Source organism: Tubulanus polymorphus, unplaced genomic scaffold (genome assembly GCF_964204645.1).
Source record: "Tubulanus polymorphus unplaced genomic scaffold, tnTubPoly1.2 scaffold_48, whole genome shotgun sequence".
Lineage (NCBI taxonomy): Eukaryota > Metazoa > Nemertea > Palaeonemertea > Tubulaniformes > Tubulanidae > Tubulanus > Tubulanus polymorphus.
The window spans coordinates 73,359-87,912 of NW_027437454.1; the positions used below are offsets into that span (position 1 = coordinate 73,359).

A 14,554-nucleotide genomic window follows, 5' to 3' on the forward strand; every position below is an offset into this window, starting at 1 on the left:
ATGACTGATATCATATCTGGTGAGACACTCGTGTTTCCCGTTTCTCATGTTTCCCGTGTTTTCTCGTGTTTCTCGTATTTCTCGTGTTTCTCATGTTTCCCGTTTAATTTCTCGTATTTCTCGTGTTTCCCGTGTTTCTCGTGTGTTCCGTGTTTCTCGTATTTCCCGTGTTTCTCGTGTTTCTTGTTTTTCTCGTGTTTCCCGTGTTTCCTGTGTTTCTTGTGTTTCTCATATTTCCCGTGTTTCTCGTATTTCCCGTGTTTCTCGTATTTCCCGTGTTTCTCTTATTTCCCGTGTTTCTCGTGTTTCCCGTATTTCCCGTGTTTCTCGTATTTCCCGTGTTTCCCGTGTTTCTTGTGTTTCTCGTGTTTCTCGTGTTTAATTCCGTGGTATCGACCTATCGGCTGGGTCCAGTTTGACATTTCTCGTGTTTCCCGTGTTTCTTGTGTTTCTCGTGTTTCCCGTGTTTAATTCCGTGGTATCGACCTATCGGCTGGGTCCAGTTTGACATTTCTCGTGTTTCCCGTGTTTCTTGTGTTTCTCGTGTTTCTCGTGTTTAATTCCGTGGTATCGACCGATCGGCTGGGCCCAGTTTGACGAAAACGTTAGAAACTCACATTCTTGGTGTGTTACGTTTATATGCTTTTGACGAGGAAAACTAAAAATCATTTTAAGCTGGACCCGGGGACTTACCTTAAATGCGATAAAACCGCTGTATTTACGTTAAAAAAATGCTTTTTTTCAACCACATATAATGTGACGATTTGTGTTCTTCCATCCTTTATTGCAATTTTTGGTTAAAGAGCCCATTGGGGTCATCTTAGATCGCGCTATTGTTTGACCCCGGCCAATTCTTCTCCGTGTGACCGCGGCTGCGGTGTTGCGAGGGCGGATCTAGGAAAATTGGAAGGCGGGGACCCCGAGACCACCCCCCCCCCCTAAATCCGCCCCTGTGTTTCAAGTTCGTCATATCGAAGTCGATTCGCTGTATTATGCGCGAGTGCGGAGTTTAGCACGAGAATAAAGAAAATAAAGAAACGATTGAACCGTGGTTTAATATATCAACGCGTCTAAACGATTATTGCTGCTCGATATTAAGAAAATAATACAGAATCCTTTTATTAATAATAAAAACGTAATATCGATAGTTGCGGATGTTTTCACACGATATTCACGCGAGATATTACAGTTGTGCGTCGATAAATGTTGGCCGTATTAAGTTCTGAATGTCATACAGCGATTTATGCGTTTAGAAGGCGGCCAACTTTTCAACTAAGTGTCCATTAAAGAGTAGCCTAAATCATTAGCAGTATTTTGATGATGTCATAGGGGGATTTATGGAGTCAGACATATTTTATGGATGTATATCTCGTATGAAACCACTAGTAGACAACTTTATGATGTCATAGGTGGATTTACAGAGGCAGAATCTTTTCGAAACATGATTTCTCAACCATCTTTTCTAGAAGTGTCTAGAGACCAAATCACTAGCAGACAATCTGATGATGTCATAGGATGATAGATTTATGAAGGCAAATAATCCTCTCTAGATGCGTCTATAGACAAAATCACTATAGTAGCTAATTGAAGAAATCGTATGGTATTATTGGGGCAGCCATATTTTAAGAAGGTGTCTAAGGTCCAATCACTTTAGTAGGCAATTTGATGATGTCATAGGGGGATTTACGGACGTATTCTGTTGCCATGATGCTGGCCGTCATTTTGTTTAATGAGTTGAAAAGTGACGGTTGTAGATTTTCGTTGGTTGTATATTCCTCTTTCTTCCTCTCTCCGAATAATCATCTCTCTTTACTCTTCTTCTCTTCTCTCTCTCTCTCTCTCCTTGCTCAAATCGATTTGTATGCCAATCACTATTGCCCAAGAGGCAATTAATCAGAATATGTGTCTTTGAGACTATTGCAGTGAAGCGATTGGTTTTTATCCACAGTGAAGAGAGAATGTCATGACGGAATCATCGACGCTTCTCTCAATATCTACCACTAACCCGCACCAGCCTGGGTGGGTGGCAGCGAATCTAGGCAGCCCGGGTGGGTGGCAGCGAATCTAGGCAGCCCGGGTGGGTGGCAGCGAATCTAGGCAGCCTGGGTGGGTGGCAGCGAATCTAGGCAGCCCGGGTGGGTGGCAGCGAATCTAGGCAGCCCGGGTGGGTGGCAGCGAATCTAGGCAGCCCGGGTGGGTGGCAGCGAATCTAGGCAGCCTGGGTGGGTGGCAGCGAATCTAGGCAGCCTGGGTGGGTAGCAGCGAATCTAGGCAGCCTGGGTGGGTGGCAGCGAATCTAGGCAGCCTGGGTGGCTTACACCTGGGGGTGACAGTGAGTCGACAACTAACCCGCGCCAGACAGAGAAGGGATAGCCTGGATCCTGGCGTTTATTCCGAGTTTGTACAAGTCTGTACAAGTACATGTGTGAAGTGTGGACGATAAGTTTTTGGCAGTTGTTAATGGGCAGAACCGGCGGCCGTATGAAGGGGAATCGACTCGCAAAATGGCGTCAAGGGTTCCCTCTGGCGCGCGTGCGTGTGTTAGTGTGCGGAGAAACTGTTCTCGGAAAGTAATAATATCAGCCGCGTGAATGTCTCCTTAACCCAATTCGTCGCTAATCCGGGGCACTGGAACGAGTGTTAGGTGTACTATTAGCGATGAATTTTTATCCCTCACAGAATAGGAATACAAAACCGTAAAACCTGCCGATTATAAATATGATCCGAGTGGTGTTTAGTGGTCTGCGGTTTAAGAAAAATGAATATATGAAAATCGGATTGTTTAGATAATTCAAAAATTGAAAACTAGAAATTTATCCTCCTAAAACCTGCTGATTATAATCTCGATCTGAGAGGTGTTTTCGATCTGAGGGGTGTTTTCGAGCTGAGGGGTGTTTTCGATTTGAGGGGTGTTTTCGATCTGTGGGGTGTTTTCGATCTGTGGGGTGTTTTCGATCTGAGGGGTGTTTTCGAGCTGAGGGGTGTTTTCGATCTGAGGGGTGTTTTCGATCTGAGGGGTGTTTTCGATCTGTGGGGTGTTTTCGATCTGTGGGGTGTTTTCGATCTGAGGGGTGTTTTCGATCTGAGGGGTGTTTTCGATCTGAGGGGTGTTTTCGATCTGTGGGGTGTTTTCGATCTGAGGGGTGTTTTCGATCTGTGGGGTGTTTTCGATCTGAGGGGTGTTTTCGATCTGTGGGGTGTTTTCGATCTGTGGGGTGTTTTCGATCTGAGGGGTGTTTTCGATCCGTGAGGTGTTTTCGATCTGAGGGTCGATAGTTAGAACTTGATATTTAACTGAATCGACAAGAACCATGGAACTTAAACCAAACAACAGTTCCTCGATTCAATTCAATACTAGTTCCATAGATTTTAAGCAGGAAAATAGAAACAGAAAAGGATTCAAAAAGGCAGAAAAATTCATGAATAAAGGAAGCTCTTTTTGGAAGATACAGAGAGAAAGAGTGAGAAATAGAAGAGTTTTTGATAGAATTTGAAAGAGCGCAGTCTCGTATCTAAGTTTATCCTTTAGTTCGTTCTGACATTTCGAATGCGTTTTGTTTTCACATTTCGAAGACGTCGGCGCAATATATTTCTGAGGTTTCCGATTTCAGGAATTCTGAGCCGTTTGACATTTCTCGTCATTTCGTATCGAGTGAATACATTGTCGCACTCCGTCATCGTCGCTCGAGCATTCGCCATTTGAGCTAGCGCCGAAAACCGATGTCTAATGCCTTAAGTCGGATGTTGAAAGTGTCGTTTAACCATTCGTCGAAATCCCCTGATATAATATATATATATATATATATATATATATATATATATATATATATATATATATATATATATATATATATATATATATATATATATATATATATATATATATTGCTTTTTATTCAGACAAACCACACCCCCTCCCTCCTCCCTCTCTGAACCATTTCCGAGACTCTTGACATTAGGAAAATATGACTGGCTTCACATAAATCCCCCTATGACATCACCCAAGTTGATCTATCGCCTCCTCCCCAACCAAGTTCTGCCTGCATAAATCCCTCAATGACATCATCAGAAATGTCTAATAGCTACATGCTCTAGCTACATAGACAATCCAATAAATCTACTACCTCAATGAATCCCCCTATGACGTCAGGAAAGTTGAGTACTATTGATTTGAACTAAGAAAGGATGGCCGTTTTCACAGATCCCCCTATGATTTGATATGTAAACTCTTTCACTTAGAGTAAAAATGGCTGCCTTCTATTATCATTTTATCATTGCCAACGTAAGTCCCCTATGACATCATCAAGTTGACATCACAACGTTCCTCCTATCTTCCTCTGTCTCCCATCTCTCCATCCTCCACACGTCCTTGCCGCTGGCGCATATTCTCACGAGAGAGAGAGAGAGAGAGAGAGAGAGAGAGAGAGAGGGGGGGAGGGAGAACTATTATCATTAATCTATCGACTGAAAATGATTATCATCGAACTAGGAACCTTCTCTCTCCCTAAACATTCATCGATTCCAAGTCGACGAATTCCTCGTTAATCCAACACACATGCACAGATCCGATTTGAATATTAATGTTTACCTAACGAGCTAGTCCGATACGCGGCCACGCATTTCAGGGATTACCGCGTCCGTACCCCGGGTCTCTTATAGTATATAATGAGAGGTTGGTAGTAATAGCCGCGGGGGTGATTTAAAATTACCCCCCCCCCTCCCTCCCTCCCCCACGGCCACTCCCTCAGCGACACATATTTTCTTGTTTCTATATCATTAATTCATTCATCCTTGTGCATACTTAAATACATTCATGACGGTCCGCTCGTTAAACCGTTTAGTGGTCCCCGTAGGGTCGACTATGTATCAACGGCTCGTTATAATGAGAGGCTCACTCTCTCTCTCTCTCTCTCTCTCTCTCTCTCCCCCTCCCTCCCTCCCTCCCTCCCTCTCTCTCTCTCTCTCTCTCCCTCCCTCCCTCCCTCTCTCTCTCTCCCTCCCCTCTCTCTATCTCTCTCCCTCCCCTCCTCCCTTTCTCGCTCCTCTCTCCGGCCACCGCCTCTTCCCATCTCTCTCTCCCTCCCTCTCTCTCTCTCACTCTCTCTCCCACCCTCTTCCATCTCTCTCCTCTCCCCAGCCACCGCCTCTTATGCAAGCAATACAATTTCCTCAAAGCTGATAGATATCATTTACCTGTCATAGCACAAGAGCTCTGTTGCACACCCCCTGTCCACTCGACATAGAAAAAGCGTATATATTTCATTATCACTAAAAAAATCTCATTTCCTCTTCACTTTTCCCCATTCCCTTTGCTTTCCTGAATATTCGGATACCAACAACCTTCACTCCATCTGATTTTGTTTACAGTCAAACGCGCACACATATGAATCCGGCCGCATCATTCCGGGGTCAAATAATAGATCATTAGGCTCAAAAACTGGGCGCCTCAACCCGCGAAGAACAACAACGCCAGAACAATCAACACGCACAATGTCAACATCAATGTGAGAAATGCGCGAGGAAACGATCATCTCATCAGGGACGAGGAAAGAAGGAGACAGACGGACAGTGATGACTGTGATAGCAGACTGAGATGAATTCCCCGTTTATGGAATCACCCGCTGCACCTAATGAACTGCGGTATTGCCGACATGCTTATGAAGTGAAAACACCGCCGCATGGCGTGTGTGTAAAAATGTTGTCAATAGTCGAGATGAAAATCCGGGGTTTTACACACTTGTGATGCCGTGTAGAATAAAGCGTGGCACGGTTTACGTGTCTCTCACGCTGGTTTTCGAACCTGATGACATCGTGAGACTCGTGCCACGTTCCCCCTCCCTCGGCAGAAATTCGAATGACGTCGCGAGACTCTGCCACGTTCCTCCCGCGGCAAGGATTCGAACCTGATGACATCGTGAGACTCTGCCAAGTTCCTCCCGCGGCAACATTCGAACCCGACGACGTCGCGAGACTCTGCCACGTTCCTGCCTTTATACAAGGATTCCAACCCATGATCGCGCATGCGGATCTGCCTCACAACATTCTCGAAATGGATCTAGACATCGCCGATAATTCCGCCACGTTCCTGCCTCGACAAGGATTCGAACCTGATGACGTCTCGTGAGACTCTGCCACGTTCCTCCCGCGCACTATGGGTTACATACTTCAACTTCATCACCACCTCCACGTCACCATCTCGCTGCTGCAACAAACTACTAACACTTCTTCGTGACTATACCGTGAACTCTTGTTCCTATATAGATCACGCGTCTATTTGCTAGTTCTCCTATACGGCGCTGATAAGACGTTTTATTATTAACTCAAATAGTTTCCAGTAATTTTGGGTTTGTCTTATTTCTGCGCGTTATCGACGGTTCGGGATCGTTCGCTATCTAAAATTACAAACACAGCCCGCGGATCCGCAATCGATGTTCGATTCCGTCGAAGAGCTCTCGTGTTTCTCGAGACGAGACGTTATCATCATCGTGTCATCATAATAGACCTACACTAAAATCCCAACTCTAAGATTAAAATGTCTGAAATGTTTCCTTGAGAACTTATTTATATTTGTATCCTACACACACACACACATATATATATATATATATATATATATATATATATATATATATATATATATATATATATATCTTCTTAATTAATATATCTCCTTGATTCAAGGGAAAAAACAAAATTGTTCAGTAGTCCTTTAAGGCTATAATGCCAATCTGTTGCGCAGTTGGCTTCAGACCGAACAATAGACGGGGCTTCAGAACAATGCGGGTTTAATGTCACCCTTCATTCCGTTTCACGGTTAGCAAGTTATCTTCCAGACGAGAGACAGACACACAAATCCGCCAAACAGAGCCTAAAGGTCTATAGTTCTGGAATTAAAACTGCAATGAGCTTAGCCCTATTTAACGCGACCGACTCCTGCTGTGTTCGGCTGCTGCGTTCATCAGTCCCCGGGACAAGATAGCAGGAATGCCGAGTATAAGACACTAAACAGAGCGTGCGGAGCCGCGCTAGTCTCGTCCGCTTGTATGGAGAATTATGCTTTTAACGGCTTAAGTGGGATACAGTGTAAATGTTATGTGTATGGATCTATCTTGTCAAATCGATCTTTGACTCGCTGTGCGCCTCTCATTCCTTGACTATACAGACAGCGTGTAACATTATTCGACAGAGACCTTCCCTGGGTTACTGCACCCAGCAGACACAAGGGCTGCATCCAGCCGGTGAATTTGAATATATTCTTAATTAAACATTATTGCTCAATGATCTTCGGGCGGCAAAGCTCATTAAAGGGGGGTTTGGGTTTCCTCGCCAAGAACATTTTTTTAAATGACTCTTTTTCCTTGTATATATTTAAAAGCATTCTGGACTTGCTAGATAAGGTTATTTCTAGAAAATATGTTATTCACATTTCTCTTACTATATTCTGGAATTAATGGAATATAGCTGATACATGGCCCGAGGCCGGGTTGGCTCCCAGGGAAGGATGGGCAAAGCAGCCCTCCCATTTTTTACCATGGCAACATTTTCACAACTTAGAGTTTTTCAGAACAGATAGAGTGGCTAATTATTGCCCCCTCCCCCCTCCCCCACCACTCCAGAGGCTGAATCACATGGTAAATACAGGACTTGCAAAGACAAAACGACACGTAATATCTCAGAACGTCTCAACGCTGCAATCGCTTCTCGGATGAGTAAATATGACGTAATTACTCAACGTCGAAATACGTGTCGTTGCGCGGTGACGACGTTACAATACGCTGTTCGCAATCTATCTGACGTTTACGTTAAGTGGGGTCAACGGTTGTAAGACGTTGTTGTTATTATTATATTGACGTTACTGGCTCAGTAAACCGAGAGGCTTATAATTGTACAAGTGATCCATATCTCTCTTTGTCTCTCTGTCTCTACACCAGAGCTTATACAGAGAGTTGTGCACTCCCTCCTCCATCCCTGCCTTCCCTTCCTCTCTCCTCCATCCCTCACCTCCCCGTCCCCTCCTCCATCCCTGCCTCCCTCCCCTCCTCCATCCCTGCCTTCCCTTCCTCTCTCCCCATCCCTCACCTCCCCGTTCCCTCCTCCATCCCTGCCTCCCTCCCCTCCTCCATCCCTGCCTCCCTCCCCTCCTCCATCCCTGCCTCCCTCCCCTCCTCCATCCCTCCCTCCCCTCCTCCATCCCTGCCTCCCTCCCCTCCTCCATCCCTCACCTCCCCGTCCCCTCCTCCATCCCTGCCCCCCTCCCCTCCTCCATCCCTGCCTCCCTCCCCTCCTCCATCCCTCACCTCCCCGTCCCCTCCTCCATCCCTGCCTCCCTCCCCTCCTCCATCCCTGCCTCCCTCCCCTCCTCCATCCCTGCCTCCCTCCCCTCCTCCATCCCTGCCTCCCTCCCCTCCTCCATCCCTGCCTTCCCTTCCTCTCTCCTCCATCCCTCACCTCCCCATCCCCTCCTCCATCCCTGCCTCCCTCCCCTCCTCCATCCCTCCCTCCCCTCCTCCATCTTAGTCTTCTATAACATCACCACAGCCTTCCTTCTCGACCTCTCCCCTCTCCATCTCTTCCCTCTCCTCCTCGCCGACATCTCTACCCATTACAGCCACCACCACTATTATCTCTCCCTTCTCTCTCTCCCTTCTCTCTCTCCCGCTCTCCCCTCTCTCCCTGGGTATCATCTCTCTCTCCCGCTCTCCCCTCTCTCCCTGGGTATCATCTCTCTCTTTCTATCTTTCTTCATTCTCTCTCTCTCTTTTTCTCTGCATATCTCTCCTCTCCTCTCTCTAACTATATTCCACTTAACATCTACAATCCCTCTTTCTACGTATCTCCCATTCCTAAATCCCTATTGTCTCTACCCCCTCCCTTTACCCCTCTCACTCTCATGTTCCCCGACTCTTTAGTAGTCGTATTAAGCACACCCATATTGTCTCAGCGGTTAGATTAATATCAATGAGGCTGTCCTGCTGCTGCTGCTGCTGCTGCTGCTGCTGCTGCTCCTGCTGCTGCTCCTGCTCCTGCTGCTCCTGCTGCTCCTGCTGCTCCTGCTGCTCCTGCTCCTGCTCCTGCTCCTGTTCCTGCTCCTGCTCCTGCTCCTGCTCCTGCTCCTGCTCCTGCTGCTCCTGTTGCTCCTGCTGCTCCTGCTGCTCCTGCTGCTGCTCCTGCTGCTGCTCCTGATTATAATGATACCGGAGTGAACTCATCTCTCATAACGATGTTAATAGGTAATGGATGTGCATGGTATAACTTGTTGTTGACGAGAATCGATGATTCCTGGCGATCAGGGAACAAGTCAACAATGTAGCAGCAGCAACAGCAGCAGCAGCACTAGCTGTCGTCATGTGGTCGGTCGATTACCGCTGACACTCGATCGGCCCCTTTAAAACCCACACTCTCTCTTTCTTTTCATTGCCTTTTTTAATCGCTCGCAGCACGCATCTCAGGAAGGTGGACGGAAAGTAGGAATAGAATCCTATTCGTTATTCGAATATTCGTATTCCGCGTGGTATCCTGAAAGGGCTGTAGAATCGATGGAATAAAAACCGCGGTGAAATTGTGACGAACTGAATCGAACATTAACTACTCGCGAATCATTGGATCGGGATAATTCCGATTCAATTCAAAAAACGTCGAAAAAATACTTCGTGTTTTTTTTATTGAGCTGAAAACACCACTGTTGACATCAAAGGTATATCTATGGGGCTGTCATTGTCTACTTAACAGAACACTTATCGGAAATTTGATGATGTCATAGGGGGATTTATGGGGGCAGCCATCTTTTCTAGAAGTGCCCATAAGTTTTTTCTAGATGCATCTCGATCAAGTCAGTAGTAGGTAATTAGATGATGTCATAGGGGGATTTAGGAGAGGCGGCCATCTTTTCATGAAGTCTTCAGTATACCAAGTCACTCGTAAATTATTTTATGACGTCATAGGGGCATATACGGAGACTTTTTTGAGAACGCGAACAAACTTTCTAAAAGATCTTCATTCTAGATACCAGATGGATTTCTGAGTTTTGGGGGCGCGTAATTTTGCGATCCTGGATTTTGGGATTTACTGCGCGGAATCACGATTTCCGAGAAAATATCAAACATACAACGTAAACTGATATAGAGGATAGGAGGGGATGCATCTCGGAGATCGTTATCGCTATAAAGCTCTGTTATACCGCTAGCTAGCTCAAGCGTGACTATACAAATCTCCAAGGTCTCATCGATAACTCAAAGATCAACGCTGAAGATATATTGCGTCTCCCGTGTGTTCGTTTAAATTACTCCCAGCCTGGAGGACCCCCCTTCCGCTCTACCCTCTCCCCTCATCCCTCGACGAGTCATTTCTCAAACGTGATTAATGACTGCGGTTTAGGTGTGTGTCGACGAGCGAGGCCTTGACGGGTTCGAAGATTCGACCATCAGTAATCACCATCAGAATATCTTCTGCGGTATTATCAAACTGATCTCGAGTAATCTTATATATCAAAATTATACCCGAGATGATTTCTAGTTTGATGACGTCATAGGCGGATTCATGGAGACAGCCATCTTCTCTAAAAGGCGTATATCGATCGAATTGCTATACTAGATAATTTGATGATGTCAAGACCTTTTAGACCTTTTCAAGGTAAATTCTAATTTGATGGATGTCATAGGTGGATCTAGAAGTGTTGATCGAATTACTAGATCGTGATGATATCTAAGGGTGATTTATGGAGGCAGACATCTTTCTTCTCCTTTAGAATAGAGGCTAGCGCACGATTTGATGATGTCATAGGGTGATTTATGAACGCAGACGACATGTGTTCCAGACAGGCTATAGATCAAAATAACCAAGCGATTAATGATGTCATAGGCGGATTTATTGAGTTAGCCATGTTTCCAGGCGGAAACGTTTTATTACGTTTCATTCAACCGCACACATCCGGTTGACGTCGACACCGGTAGCAGCCGGCGACCTTGACATTCTCCGCATCACGCAGTGACCGTGACCTACTCGAGTTACGAGGGGGAACGCGAGGAGGCAGACTGGCCGGGGAGTCGCTGGTCTCAGCGGCGTTCGGTAACTCAACGCGCGTCTGTCCGTGATGCGTGCGTTGATAAATCGGCGCTTTTTTCGCGCTCGCTGTAATTCGCCGTTTTGCTTTCGATTTCTCCGTTGCCAATAACAATAAAGAAAAATTGTCAACGGGGGGGGGTCGAGAAACCGGCCGGAAAATATCCCATGCAATAATTGACCCATAAATCTAGAAGATGTTGTTTTTTTATCGGCGTGCGCGGGTGGGGGTCGGTTTTGGTCTGGTGATGAAGAGAGAAATGAATGTCCTCGGTGTTTATGAACAGCCTATAATGTTCCTAGCAAAAAGCCGCGTACATTTTACCAGTGAAAGTAGAAAGTGAATAATGCTTATTTTCTTTTACTTTGAATTTTATAGACCAGGGACCGGTTCCATAATCATGGCTTAGACTTTAGACCAATCTAAGACCATCTTAGTTTTACCTAATCTAACAGTTTAAGACCAGTCTTAGGTTTTAAGACCACTCTTTGACGTAAGTCTCAACTATGGAACCGGCCCCAGGACCCAGTTGCACAGTCGTGACTTAAGTCCAAAAGTGGTCTTAAATCTTAAGACTGGTCTTAAGTTGTTAGATTAGCTATAGAACTAAGTTGGTCTTAGACTGGTCTTAAGTCTAAGCCATGACTATGCAACCGGCCCCTGGGCCCAGTTCCGCAGTTCTGAGTTCAGATTTGACTCTGAGTTAAATCATTGAAAATGAACTAACTTTAACTCTAACTCACAACTGTGGAACTGGGTCCTGAGGCCGGTTGCGTAGTCGAAAAGTGGTTTAAAATCTTAATACTGTCTTAAGTTATTAGATTGGCTGAGATGGTCTTTGATTGGTCTCAAACTCTAAACTATGCAACCAGTCCGGGTGCACAGAATAATGAAATTTTAACACTTGACTGTCTGGAGTTGCTTATAGAATCAAAATGAGCTTAACTTGGACTCCGTCCAGTTCGATAGATACAATATGTAGTATCACCTAAAATCTTATCTTGTTTCTTTGTATATTCTATAGGATAACAATAACCACAGGAGGCTACGTTGACCAAACCATCAGAGAGAAGGCAACAAATATTGAACAAAAAGGTAGGCTTTCAGAGTACATCTATATCTCTATTTAATCCTAGCCTAAGAAAGTGTATATACATAGAGCCCGGAAAAGAGAAAACTATTCGCCCAACGTGGGGCTCGAACCCACGACCCTGGGATTAAGATTATTCCTGAAGATGACTATTAGGATATAGTCGAAACGTTGAAATAAACTGCTATCTCGAAGTTTCATTTTCGGACTCTTTATTATCATTGTGGGATTCTCTCCTCACCCTGGGATTAAGAGTCCCATGCTCTACCGACTGAGCTAGCCGGGCGGTTAGGCTCGGTATTGAGAGTTTGATATTTCTGTGATTTTTATAAAGATAACGCATTCTCTTTGTGTCGGTTAGAGTTTTGTATGCAGCGAATGTTTGTTTGTTTTTTCCACCCGAGCAGTTTCTCGGCGAAGACTTGAAAAAGCTGCGCTCGTCGTCAAAGCGTCGAGACTGTGATTTAAAACGGGGAGCGACGACCTTGAAAACAGTAGTTCAGCAACACTGAAGCAAACAAATTGGAGAGAGGGATAGGGTGAAGGAGGGTGAGGGAGAGGGTGAGGGAGGGATGAGGGACTGGGACACGGGGCGTTCTTTTCAAAAACATATACGCGTATATACTTCATTATCTAAAGCATTCATTACCCCGATTGCGATGGCCGTCCACCGACAGAGAGCTCCACTCACATCTTAGCAGACGAGATGAAGAAAAGAAATGAAGAGAGACGGAGAAAAGAAATGAAACCTTTTATACAATCACAGGGATATTAGTCATCGTCATGCACGGTTATGATCGATTTCAGCTTTTATATCGAGAACACTGGTGGCTGCGTCTCGGAATCTGTATACAGACACAGCGTGCTTTTTACTGGGAATTTATCCCACAACCTGAGAGACAGACGTTCTATTGTTACCGACAACGATTCCGACGTTGTCTCGATTCTCTTTGTAGGGTACATATATATTTCATGTTGACGTCGAAGAGTTTTCGATGATAAATACGATGTGTGTGTAATGTATGTCTGGCAGTGGGATCATTTTAAGCTGTTCCGTGTGGACGCGGCTGCGATTTTAAATGTCTTCTTATGTTAACAACCGACGAGCTTTTCTAAAGCTATCAGTAAACCATTTCTCATTCCATCACTTCTACCTCAACCACCACCCCCCCCCCTCTGTTCCCCTCTCCATCCCCCTAGACTCGAGTCTCTCCCATCTTCCTGCTTCTCTTACCCCTCTTTATTTTGGCCAACGCAAGATCCAGTTGAGTTGACTGTGAACTTAGGATCAAGTTCTACAGTTGTGAATTAGAGTTAACTGTGAACTCAGTATCCAGTTCTACAGTTGCGAGTTAGAGTTAACTGTGAACTCAGTATCCAGTTCTACAGTTGCGAGTTAGAGTTAACTGTGAACTCAGGATCCAGTTCCACAGTTGCGAGTTAGAGTTAACTGTGAACTCAGTATCCAGTTCTACAGTTGCGAGTTAGAGTTAACTGTGAACTCAGGATCCAGTTCCACAGTTGCGAGTTAGAGTTTACTGTGAACTCAGTATCCAGTTCCACAGTTGCGAGTTAGAGTTAACTGTGAACTCAGGATCCAGTTCTACAGTTGTGAGCTAGAGTTAACTGTGAACTCAGGATCCAGTTCCACAATTGTGAATTTAAGTTCAACCCTGAACTGAGGATCCAGTGGTGCTGATCGAGTCCTGAAGTTTATTGTCACTGGCCACCCCGGAGTAGACCTCCTGGTCGCAGTTGCGGCGCTATAGCCACTGCATCAAAGGTCCACTTACAGGCATCGATGACACTCATCAAAGCCCTTTTAAGCGATTATTGGCGGGTAATTTTCCAGCCAATGTCTGGTATCATCGCGGTCATTGGCCTGGTTCAATCGAGTGTGAGGTATTCTCATCGTCGACGTGAAACATCTCAATTATACCTGAATACCGACCGATACACGCGTTAGAAGAGGGTTTACTTTAGGTCGATGAGGAACCAGTGACTGACTGACTAACTGACTGACTGGCTGGCTGACTGGCTGGCTGACTGGCTAACTGAGAGGTCTATCATTGCTACCACCAGGATTCAGACCACATGAACCCCGGATTGATGAGAGGCCAGTGAAAGACCGACTGACCGCTACCAGGGGTCCAAACCCTGGATACGACGCCCATTCATTTTTTATCGCAAACCTCGCAACAAAATGATATATCTAACATCTACTGTGTTTGTCGCCTTGAATACTAACCGCTCCCTTCGCCACGACTATCGAATACTAACCGCTCCCTGTCCCGATAAGAACGGGTCACATTTCATCGGCACGCAACGCTGAATTCAATACGGTTTATTGTGCTCCCGCTGCTAGTGATGATGTGGAAGTCATGAACATGGTCGGCTACCAAATC

At 45.4% G+C, this 14,554-nt stretch overlaps 1 long non-coding RNA gene and 1 other non-coding gene across 2 annotated transcripts in view; one reads left to right on the top strand and one right to left on the bottom strand.

Moving 5' to 3' along the window:
- LOC141914579 (uncharacterized) overlaps positions 1-12,157 on the top strand; it is a 66,399-nt gene extending 54,242 nt beyond the window's left edge. Inside the window, exon 4 of the long non-coding RNA XR_012620857.1 lies at positions 12,084-12,157. This is a non-coding gene — a long non-coding RNA (uncharacterized LOC141914579). The remainder of the gene's footprint in view (positions 1-12,083) is intronic.
- An 84-nt stretch (positions 12,158-12,241) lies between these two features.
- Positions 12,242-12,435, bottom strand: Trnak-cuu (transfer RNA lysine (anticodon CUU)). The gene is made up of 2 exons: positions 12,399-12,435; positions 12,242-12,277 (listed from the first exon to the last, which is right to left on the bottom strand). It is a non-coding gene; the product is annotated as a tRNA-Lys (tRNA).
- Positions 12,436-14,554: the final 2,119 nt, after the last annotated feature.